Source organism: Haemaphysalis longicornis, unplaced genomic scaffold (genome assembly GCF_048455015.1).
Source record: "Haemaphysalis longicornis isolate Haplotype H1 unplaced genomic scaffold, Haemaphysalis longicornis Haplotype H1 scaffold_6, whole genome shotgun sequence".
Taxonomy (NCBI): domain Eukaryota; kingdom Metazoa; phylum Arthropoda; class Arachnida; order Ixodida; family Ixodidae; genus Haemaphysalis; species Haemaphysalis longicornis.
The window spans coordinates 96743884-96755368 of record NW_027526407.1 but is presented as its reverse complement, the minus strand read 5'-3'; positions in this window follow the sequence as shown (position 1 = coordinate 96755368).

Below are 11485 nucleotides of genomic sequence, written 5' to 3'. Positions count from 1 at the left end.
CTTGTCACAGTTTTAAAACAGCCTGTTTTATTTTTCACTTACATAACTGCACACTATTTCTCGTGTTTTTGTAGAACTTTGTTTCAATTTTCGGTCACTACAACGTTTCAATTCAAGCCAATGATGAAATCTAGGCGACCGCATGATCTAACGGCTGTCTATGACGACACAGACGGTCTTGATATAAGCCACACAGACGCTAGCACCACATTTCTCTCTAGTGTATATTGTAAGAAACTCTATGCTTTGGGCATTCCTGTCCTTACTTTGTTATCAGGCTTTTCACTTGCTCCCCGTGATGTGATTTCGATATCCGCGGCTCTTTCTGTGGCACCGCGTGACCATCGCCGCGGGACTTCCTTCACCGGTGAAAGAAAAGACGTATCTGCCGCCGCCTTTGCCTGGGGATCAACTTTGTCTGAATACGAAGTGGATCGCTTGTCGAACAATAAAGTAATTACGGCGGATCTGTTTGGGTTGGCGTCTGAAAACAACACCCTGCATTGTTAATGTACGTAGTGGCAATAAGGACTTTTTGGTGAATGCTCTGTAGCTCTCAATTTAATGTAGGTATTTTAAAAAAGGTTAGACTAAAATTAGTGCTAGGACAAAAGCCTGGCAGTAAACAACTAACTCAATACACTGAAGACCATTTTTACGGGTCTTTGCATAACGGAAGAGAAATTGGAGTTGTGACGTGCATTGCAAATTGGCAGCTTAGACGAAAGGTTTTTGTGGTGATGACAAGAAGGTGCACCGATCGTAAATGGCGGAACACACACTTGATTTTCCTTGAAGAGAAATGGGAAAACACTCAGTGCCATTCCACTCTGCGATGAAGTATGATAAGCGGACCTGGATAGAGTACAAGTGCACGAAACCTACACATTTCTAAATTGTGCTTTAGCATACTTCCTAGTCATTTGACTGAATAAAACATAAACAGAGTACAGTTTTATTGTATCGGACAAACACAGGGCTGTCTATTTTTTTCCCATACTAGCCTACGTATTGAGAGGGGACGAGAATTTCACAGTGTACACAAGTACCCTGTCAACCACACAGTTATGAAAAGTAAATGAAACTCAGCGTAATTGCATTTTGGTAATATCCGCCAATTTCAGTATCAGTATTTTCAAGACACCTACATTAGATAAGGAGCCACAGAGCATTCCCCAGAAAGTTGTAATTGCCTAAACACACCTTGTCTACGCAGGCAGTTTTCTCCAGATACTAGCTCATAACAGCCTCGCAGTAATTTCTTGAAAGTTGATCAGCACAACATTTTGTAGACAGCATACAGGGTGCTCCAGATATTATAAATCTATATTTTAAAAAGGAGCAATTGTTTTGCTCGAAGAAACCCTACTGCGTAATGCTTGCAGTACTGTGGAGAAGCAGGCCCTTTTTTCGTAATGAGACCTAATTATTTGAAATTACTCATGTTACTTGAGAAGTATCGTCTTAATTATTAAGGTGTGAATGAGGCACTCGTAGGTACCCACGAGAGGCATCTAGATGCGGTATTTTAAGTGACGAGCTAATTGCGTGCTCATTTATCCTGACTGCCAAAGAAACCCCGCGAATTATTAAAAATATCCCGTGACGGCGCTCCGCCCCTCTCATCGAGCAGCGTCCTCAAACAGTCTGATTAAAAGCAACTGCTTTGCCTGTCACCCGCCCGAAGAAACAGCGCATCACGTTGATAATGGCATGCAAGGAAGGAGCAGCAACAGCAAGTTTCGCGGGACGCGTGTGGCAGATAAGGCGCATGCTCGGTCGCGACTTCTTCTTTCTTTATTTTGTTAATTTCATTCTTGCTAAAACATAGGCAGCCTGTTTGAGGGCATCCCTTCACAAGGTGGGCGGGAGCGCTATCACGGGGTATTTTTTGATATTTTAGGGGTTTTTTTTTTCAGTCAGAATAAATGAGTTCGCAATTATTTCGACGCTGAAGATACCGCAGTTAGATGCCCCTCGTGGGTACATCATTTGCACTTTAATGATTAGGAGAGTACTTTTCAAGTTAGATAATTAATTACTAATTATTAGGAATGTCTCATAAAGAAAAATTCAGGAGGCTACTCGACTGTGTTCGAAATATTATGCCGTAGGTTCTCTTAGGTTATCGCCATCCTTTTTTTCATGTTGGTTGCTGCATGATAGCAGGGACACCCTGCATATTCAGACAACATTGATCCCCGCGCTAAAGGCGGCAGCGAGCTAAGTGTTTTGTTGCATCTTTGAGAGCAGACCCGCGAAGATGGCTACTTGCCGCCGCAGCGGCTGCCTCGAATTCGAAAGCACTTCACCGGGAAGCGACTCACCAGAGATCCTTGATAAAGTGTCTTTGATAACGAAGTAACGACAGCCATGCCTAAGCGCGCATGTCCCGTACGTTTCTTGAGCCTGGGCACACTCGTCTGTGGTGGGAAATGGCGGACCAATGCAGATTTCAGGGTGCCTCTATTTTGGCGCATGTGCGCTGTAGTATTAACGCAGTAGTATTAACTTTATGGAAACAAGTGCTTGCTGACGCCGCCATTTTGGGTCACTCGCTCGCCACCGCAACAAGTCACTGCAGCAAGAAAGGGCTATACTGCAGTGAACTAGAATATTGTAATAGTGGCAAAAGCGGAACAGGGAAATTGAAGCCAGAAATATGGAAATCCGCTAGGGGCGCTGCTGCGGAATACTGGACGGGGCGTAGTGTAGTGGATATAGTGTCCGCCTTCCAATCAGCATTCATGGGTTTGAATCTCGGTGAGGGACAACTTGGTTTTTTTTTTTTTTTTGCATTGGCATTGGGCGCACCAACAAGATGCCTAAAGCACACTTAAGGTCAGTATAATATGTCCTTTTTCATAGCGTAACTGTATTACGTTACGCTTTCATACATTTTTCGGTGCCCTTCGTCGCGGGCACTGCGTGTCGCGGCGGCCCTATGAATTTCCGCCCCCCCCCTCCCCTTCCTATTTCTCTCTCTCTCTCTCTCTCTCTCTCTCTCTCTCTCTCTCTCTCTCTCTCTCTCTCTCTCTCTCTCTCTCTCTCTCTCTCTCTCTCTCTCTCTCTCCCTCTCTCTCTCTCTCGATGCCCTCACATCAAGACGACATGCGGCAAAGCCAACTTTATGCGCATGTTTTTAATGCGCGAGGCGTCAAAAAAAGCGAGAAGTTCAAGGCTGTGCGCCTATTTCAGAGGCTCCAAATGCGTTGAAGCGCGAAGCTTCCAGAAACACGTGCTTGAACCCGGCAATGCCCTAAGGAAACAAGGAGCGGTGTAACGTGTAGGAGACTGATCGAATGCATTTGTAACCGGAAGGTGGAAGGAGATCGCGAAGCAACCTTAGAGAACTTGGGGCGGTTAAAGATGATTAAAAAAATAAGAAATAATTTTAAACAGAATTAAAACACGAAACTATAAATGAAATCAATTTAAACCTTAGATAAAAACTTCGCTGTGCCGTCGATGTGCTTTTCAAGTCATGTTTTCTTAACACGGATTCGTTCATTGGCGCTCCTTCGCGCAGATATCTTGGCGCCGCTAACAAGAACGTTTTGTACGATGACGGATCAAATTGTAGTGGAAATAGGAGTCTAAGCTCTCTGTTGTTGCATCGATTTAAAAAAAATAAGTCTCGGTCGTCATAAGGATGGGCATGCCATTTTTCCATCCACCCCCGAAAAAACCAAAAATTTCGGGAAACAGAGTGACCCGTCACCCCTGCAAAACTATTCCTCCATTATAGGTAGAGCTCATCATGCCTTGTGTGTATTTGGGCTTGAAGAAAAAAATGCTCGTGCCTGCTATGGGATGTCACAAGAGCTCAAAAGCTTGAACGTGCGTGTGCCCTGAGCCACCATTGCCGCGAAAAAGGCTGCGCGGCCCAGTGTTCCTTTCCCTCCACTTCATTTTTGTTTCAACGCGAGAAGGAAGGCAGATTGGGAATGCCACAGAAAATGTAGGCTATCCCGAATGAGAGCTTGTCATACGAGGTCTTGAGGATGAATTTTCTTCCGAGCGCAACTTTGAGAAGCGAAAGCTGCTTGGGAACAGTTCAGTCAAATACTCCGTATCTCTTACAAGTAGGCGGCTTTGGTAGAGGAATAGGGGCATTGGCAATTGGGGAAAGCGTACAACCGTCGTATCTGCTTACGCCCCACTAAAGCAAGACTATGCAAGATTAGGCAAGATTATGCAAGAGCAAGACTATGCGACTCTCAATGCCCAAAATGGAATAGCATTCTTTGCTGAGTACCTCCGCAGCCAGGACCAAGTAACCCCCTGCATTTCCACAAAAGTACAGATTTGTCGAAAAAAACAGGTTTAATTGGTACAATAGCGTGAATGGGGATAATTTGTCGGACAGCATTTCAAAAAACAAAAGATAAAAAAAATAAAAATAAAATTTTCACAAACATTACCTCACAAAATCAAAAATATGCATCTTATACATTTCCTCCCACAACCGAATAATAAACTAAAAAGCCCGCAAAAGAACGTCAGAAATGCTAATAAAAAATAGCGTAAATGCTCCAACTCTGCTGTACGCCTTGCACCTTTGGAAAAAGGTATTATCAGCCAGCTGTAAGGCGCTTCATCACTATAATACTAAAATTTGCATTAATGGAGAAAAGAAACAAACAAAACTTAAAAATAATAAAATAAACCAACGACTTTCGCTACTCATACTTGTATTTGGCTACAAAGAACTCACACTCAACACAAGTAGCAGAAGAACGCTAGGCATTATTAGACAATTCTGTGAATTTCTGCAGATTTTTTCGCTGCGAATATCAACATAAGCATTAAATCAGTCGGTGTTTAGCCCAGAGCATTTGATTTTATTCGTGTTCCTGGGTTTCCAAAAAAGACAAAAAAATGGCCACACGCCAGGATTCGAACCCAGGGACAACGAGTGGCAGGCGGTGACTGTATCCACTACACTATTTACCCTCTAGTAATCGATGGCAGCGCCCCTTGCGGATTTCCAGTTTTTCGGCCTCACTGCCTCCGATTGAAAATGCCCTTGCTTTTGCCACTCTTCCAATATTCTAGTTCACTCTAGCTATACTCACCGGATTAGAATAATTTTATCTATTTGGCGTTGCTCGTTCCTTCGAGAAACGATAATAACTATGCGCTGAGACATTTGACCCAATAGCGGCGGCACGGCACCGTTTGCTATGTGTCTACACCCTGTACGCTTTCGCTGGTCTTGACGCAAACCTAGGATTTGCGCTGCTACGGCAAGCACTTCACTTCATGCAAACCTTTGTAGTCGAAAGTAGTACATCAAGAATAACAAAACAAGGAAAGAGATACGTTTTCCGCTGAGGAAAATGGGTCTACACTTATCAAGCGCGAAAAAGATAAACATGACATATTGTAATTTGTCTTCAAACAATACATATCGCCATGAACACAACAAAGGATAGAAATTACAACTAGAAGCGCTTTTCTACAGCAAAGTTTTTTAAAGGGCGCGTAGTTGGGATACCTCCCTTCTCTGTGCTCTTCGCCGCTTTGTGTTTTTTTTTAAATGAGGGTTGTGTAACTTTTGTAACTGTGTACTGTACGGGCCACTGCCTAACGAAAACGCTAAGGGAGCGTGAATAAAATATGACCAAAGCAATTGGGTGTTCACTTGGGCATATACCGCCGGGACATTGGGTGCTCGGAAACCCTTCATCATAGCTTGGGTATTCACGAAAATGTAAAACAAAGCCGACGTGAAATCCCTGAGGCGTCCGACCTTGCGTCAGGGAGTGCGATGTGCGTCAGCATGCGGGTAATCTTATTGTTCGCAAAGAAACTGGATTTTCTAGACGCGCGCACAGGAAAAAAACACCCAGACGTGCGCCAATCCTTGCCATGGGCCCTGCGATTGCAATGTTTTTTGCTATTGTGGTTTGCATGTATTGCTATTTTATAAGTGTCTTTTCTGTAGTATGTATGCTTATCCGGTTGTTTATTGCGTGTGTACTTGAGCTGCGTGTGCGACAATAAACGCAGGTTGTAAAGTATAGCCGTGTGAGTGTCCACCTCATTCTATACTTGTTCGTTTGTTCTGTGTTACATTATGGCAGAGCAATTAGTCCAATTTTCCCCGTTAGGATCTCGCACCCGGTGCATAGTCACAGTCACAATGGTGTGTAAACGATATGACGAACCAAAACGCTCCTTGACAGTGACTTTGGGCAGGCTACCCACATCGTGTCTTACGTTTAATGATGTGTTTGGCCCATGGCACGGAGCAAGATAAACTTTATATCTTGCTCCGTGGCCCATGGTCATGCGCAGAGATGGCTTCACGTGTGACGAGTGCCTTCCTAAGCTTCCTTCGCAGTACAGGCCTAGTTCACAGACTTTAACAGTGCCGAGCATTGATTCGACATGTGTACTGGACCGTGACCGTCACCTTTGCGCTCTCAAACTTTTAGGGGTGTCCCAGTGAACATTTTGGGGGTGTGGTCACCGTGACTGCTAGGTTGGCTGTCGATGTGCCATGATCGCTTGTGGTCGCTCCGCGGTTTCCTCAACGGTGCTCAAATTAAATGTGAACCTTTAGCCAGTGCGTGTGTACCACTTCTTTTATTTTTAACCTGACCTAGTGATCTCATGACCACGTGTAGTCGCTGCGCGGTTGCCTGAACTCTGCAAAAATTGAAAGCGAACATTTCTCCTGTGCGTTAGAACATTTCTCTAGTGTGCTTTAACACTTCTTTTATTTTTACCTAGAACTACTGAACTCTGTCTACAGACCTCATGTCGTTTTTTTCCCCATTTGTGTCATTATTCACCTTACGTAGCATGTTAGGCTATGTGCTGGACAGACCTCGTCAGCACCATTAAACTGCGTTGTCTCTCTCTCTCAGTGGACCGGTCGGCTACGCGATGTGAATGGCATCAGAATGGGGTCTCCGCAGTGCTACAACTCTTTAGTTTACCCCACTGCGGTGCGTTTCTTTTAATTTGTAGGGGTGGCATGGGAACGGCTGCTTCACGGCAATGGTTGGTATGGTGAAAGGGACGACAAAAGTTTTTCACAACCCTACAGCAGTCAGCGGAAATTAAAATGCATGATGAATGGTTGTCGGATTTAACACGCCGAAGCTACACCTCGGCTATGAGGCGTGGTAGCGGGATTGCCCGAATTAATTCCCACCACCAGGAGATTTTCAACGCGCGCCCATATCTCAAACTAAATGGACGCTTTCTGTTTTCGCCTCCAGTTGAAGAACCTCCACAGCGGTAGAAATCAGACCCGCGTCCTTGGGCTTAGCATAAGCACAACGCCTTAGCCACACATCCACCATGGTGGGTAATGCGAAATACGTAATCGCCGCTTTCAAACGCGACATTTTGACAGACACTATTTTAACACCTTGAGGTGGGGGATGTCCTATCTCGTGATTATTGCTTTTGGAGATGTACATATTGAAGACACATGTAGAGTAATAATCAATGTGCAACTTAAGCAACCCAGAATTCAAAATCACTAAAAATTCAAATGTCTTTTCTCTGTTTAAACCTTGCTTCTTTCCTGTTCAAGAATACCGCGCCAAAATACTGCGAAAGAATGTCACAGCAGGCACAACACAATATTCGAGTACAAACGACTACAATAATGATGTTGCATGCATACTTCGGCCTATTAGTATAAAATGTGTTTTTACAGTTGTCGTTAAACATACTTATTAGCAAGCCGTATGTCTGCTTGATCAAATAACTCATTTTCAACTATTGACTGTTCATTAAGGTCCCAGCCAGAAGTTCTGATAAAAAGTAATGGTGTAAGCGTGTGGGGGTTGCCCATTCTCACATAGCAAATCTTCATTGAAAAAAGTACTGAGGAGAAACTATTTTTACAGAATTCATGAAATAAAAGCAAGTTGAATTAGTTCAAAGAGATCTATACAATACATTAACCATGTATGTTCTCCGGTTGATTTTATTCGCATATTTAAAAATTGAACTTACATTTTACGGCAATGGTGGTTCCTTATTACCTGCGTTTTAACCATCACGAATCTGCTAAAAAGGCTGCTTATCAGCAATATCCACGCAATAAAAGCAAGCTGCAGTTTAAAAATTTCTATAACAAGTGGTGCCATGCTTCCTACTGGGGACATAAAGAGAAGGCTGTGAGCAGGGTTCCGTCCAGACGGAACAATATACAACTACTAAAGTTTCGTCCAGAAGGAACGGAGGGCTGCGGGGTAGCGTTCCGTCCCGATGGAATACAACTGAGAGCTTAGCGTTCCGTCCAGATTGAGCCCGCGTAAAATTTGTACAGTTCCGTAAAGACGAAAGCAAAACCGGCTAATTAGACGCCATGCTCAGTCTTCAGATTTGGTCTAGAGGTTCCACCTCAAACAATTGCACTAATGTCACGGGTATGGTACCCCCAAACATGCTTTTCTGCATGGTTGTGCCAGCGTTTTGTAATAGGGTAGATGCTGAAGGAGATAGTGAGTATTAAGTTGTTTTGCCTCAGTTGCCTACAGGACGTAGTGTTTCAAATACGGTGTTTCTTCACGGTGACGTGAAAGCCCGACCGTTTCGTGTAGAAGACATCAGAGCACATGCTCGCCCTTCTTAGTATGCTCCCCGACGTGATTGCGCTGGGGGCGTACCAAATCAACCACGTGTGGGTGGTTACCCTCAAGAGTGCCGAAGCCACAAAGAAAACGCTAGCAGCCGGTGAGCAGGAGGTGAACGGACGCCGTTGTCTCGTCATCGACCCGCCAGACCACCAAGTGAGACTTAAGCTACATTGGCTGCTGCACTGCGTTGAAGACGAGGACGTCCAAGCAGCGCTCGCTACCTCGGCAAGAGATCACCAAAGAAAGATGGTGAGTACAAGGTGTCCTTGACAAGGGGTCTACGACGGGGTAGTGACGCTGAAGCTAAAATATGGCGTGACTGAAAGATTTGCCCCATCAAATTCGGGGGGCTGGGAAGCTGGCCCTTCTCGTCGCACCGGGTAGGCCGTTGCAATGCCTGTGCTGCCAGGGAACGGGTGAAGTCCGCAGAGACTGCATAGTGCCACGCTGCTCCCGGTGCTGGAGATTCGGCCACTCGGAAGCGCAGTGCGTTCGCACTAACACGGCGGTCACGGGGCCTGTGCAACGCGAGGACTTTGACGAGCACCTCATGGACGTGGTCGAGGCGGAAACGGCCGCAGAAGGCACGGGACACCAGTCGACGGCGGAGGAGACTACCACCGCAGTGAATTTCCCTAAGAGCTCGGAGCCAAGGACGCAGAAGGACCAAGCCACAGCGGCGTGTCGGCCACCAACGAGGGACGCCGAGCACCGGACCGCAGCCGTGTCTAAGCCGCCAACGGGGACGCCAAGCAGCAGCTCGCGGAGGTGCTAGGTGGTACAGGAGGCAGAGTCAAGCCAGCCTTGACAAGTCCGGTGAACGGGGCAGCCACGAAACCACACCCAGCAGCGAGGAGCCACCACTGAAAACTACCCAGGGGCGACGGCTGTTATCCAAGCCTCGAACGAACGTCTATCACGATCCTGGCCTCCAGGGGCACCGCCTGTGCAGCAACGTTTGCCAGATTCAGTGGTGATGGTTAAAAACGCGTAGCGTAGTCCTCACGTGTCAGGTAAGCACCATGCACCCGGTCTGTAGCATTTATAAGTGAACGGTAATGAGTGGTTCCCTGAGCGTAGCAACATTGAATGTCCGGGGCTGTCGGCACGTCGAAAGCAAACTCAGGTTTACGGTCTGTTAACAGAGCAGGACATTGACGTTGTAGCCGTTCAAGATACGAAAGTGGAGTAGGAGGAGACACCGCGGGCATGGCGCGTCGTTTCATGTCCACGTAGTATGCTTGCGTAAGTCATGCAGTGGGTACTTCCGCGTTAAGTGTATTCTTGCTGAAGAAACTGCCGGGCCTGGTTGGGGAGGTTGTGACGGCGTGTCGTTCGGGCACGCTTGTTGTGTGTGATTGCAGTCTTGATAATGTGAGCTTTTGAATTGCCTGTGTATACGTTCCAAAAACTGTAAACGAGAGGGAAAATTTTTTGGGACTCTCAGGCAACACGTTGATACAGACAGAATGTTCATTTTAATGGGTTATTTCAACTGCGTACTTTCTGCCCGGGAACAGTAACAACGCGTGTAGAAATGCTAGTAATAATTTGTTATCCGAACTTGTTGCGGATCATAGACTCGTTGATGTCGGATAATGTCTAGACTGGGAAGTGACGTCCGATTCACCCACTTTCAAGGTTTCAGCCACGCGAGGCTGGATAGAATGTATGTTAAGCTGGATTTAATACAGAAATTCCAAAACTATGATATGGACGCGGTTTCCTTTTCCGATCATTGTTTCGTAAAATGCAGGATTGGGGGCAAGAAAGAAGACTCCCCTTTTACATGGAAATCATGGAAATTAAACTCTAAACTTTTGGAGGACGAAACATTTACGATGCTTGTTAGAAAACAACTGCCGAACTTGAAGGAACACATAATGACATCGGGGAGCTGTGGGAGTTAACCAAGCAAGACATAAAAATAAAAGCCACAGAATGGTGAAGCTGGATTAAATATCAGGAAAGCCAAAAGGAAACAATAATTAGAAACAACCTGCAAAAACTAACGTTAAAAGAGGGCAGAACGCCCGGGGTGTTTAAGGATGACATTGCACAGAAAAAGCATAAGCTTGAACATATCGACAAAGAACGCTACCGCGGTGCCCTAGTACGCGAGAGAGCAGAGCAATAGGCAGTAGTTGAGGGGCTCACAAAGCGAGCGCTCGGAATATAAAAAGCACATGCAGGACGCAATCAGACAAAGGAGATAACTTACATTGCTAAAGTAACGACTGAAAAATGCGAAATCGTTAAAGCTTTTATAGTTGCGGAGTTCCTTAGGACCGCAGAATGTCCGTCCGCGTCCACACGCATAGCATTTATAACCACAAAAAATCACAAAAAAAGGTTGTTTAACCGCCGGGATGACGGGGAGATACTGAGGTAAAAGTTCTTCTGCCTTGAGGGTTCAGTACGGATATGCTTCGAAAACCATGAGAGCTTCGTAGAGTCTTGGAATAGCTTCAGAACGCAATTTTAACGGCGTTCACCACGGTTGTGTGAAAAGAGCCGGTCGAAGCATTGTTGTGTTCGTCGAAGAGATGAAGAGGATTTTCAGGCGTGCTGACCCTGGAATATCAGAAGAAAAGAACTTATGCTTCTTGATGCATGGTGGCAAGGAGGAGCTGGTCTGGAGTTCTCCGCAATCTGCACGAAAACATTGCCGAATTTGTGACCGATGCCACCACAATTGAAAAGGCCCTCGAAATGCGTGGTAAGCAGCATGACCGGAACATTGTTGGCGCGGCGAATGCGAACTACGTTGACAGCAGCATGCGGATTCCGACAGACAGCCTACGCGAGAACATCCGCGCCGTAGTGAGCGAGGAGCTGCGGGAGCTTCTTTCAACGCCGCCGCAAGCCGAAGACGT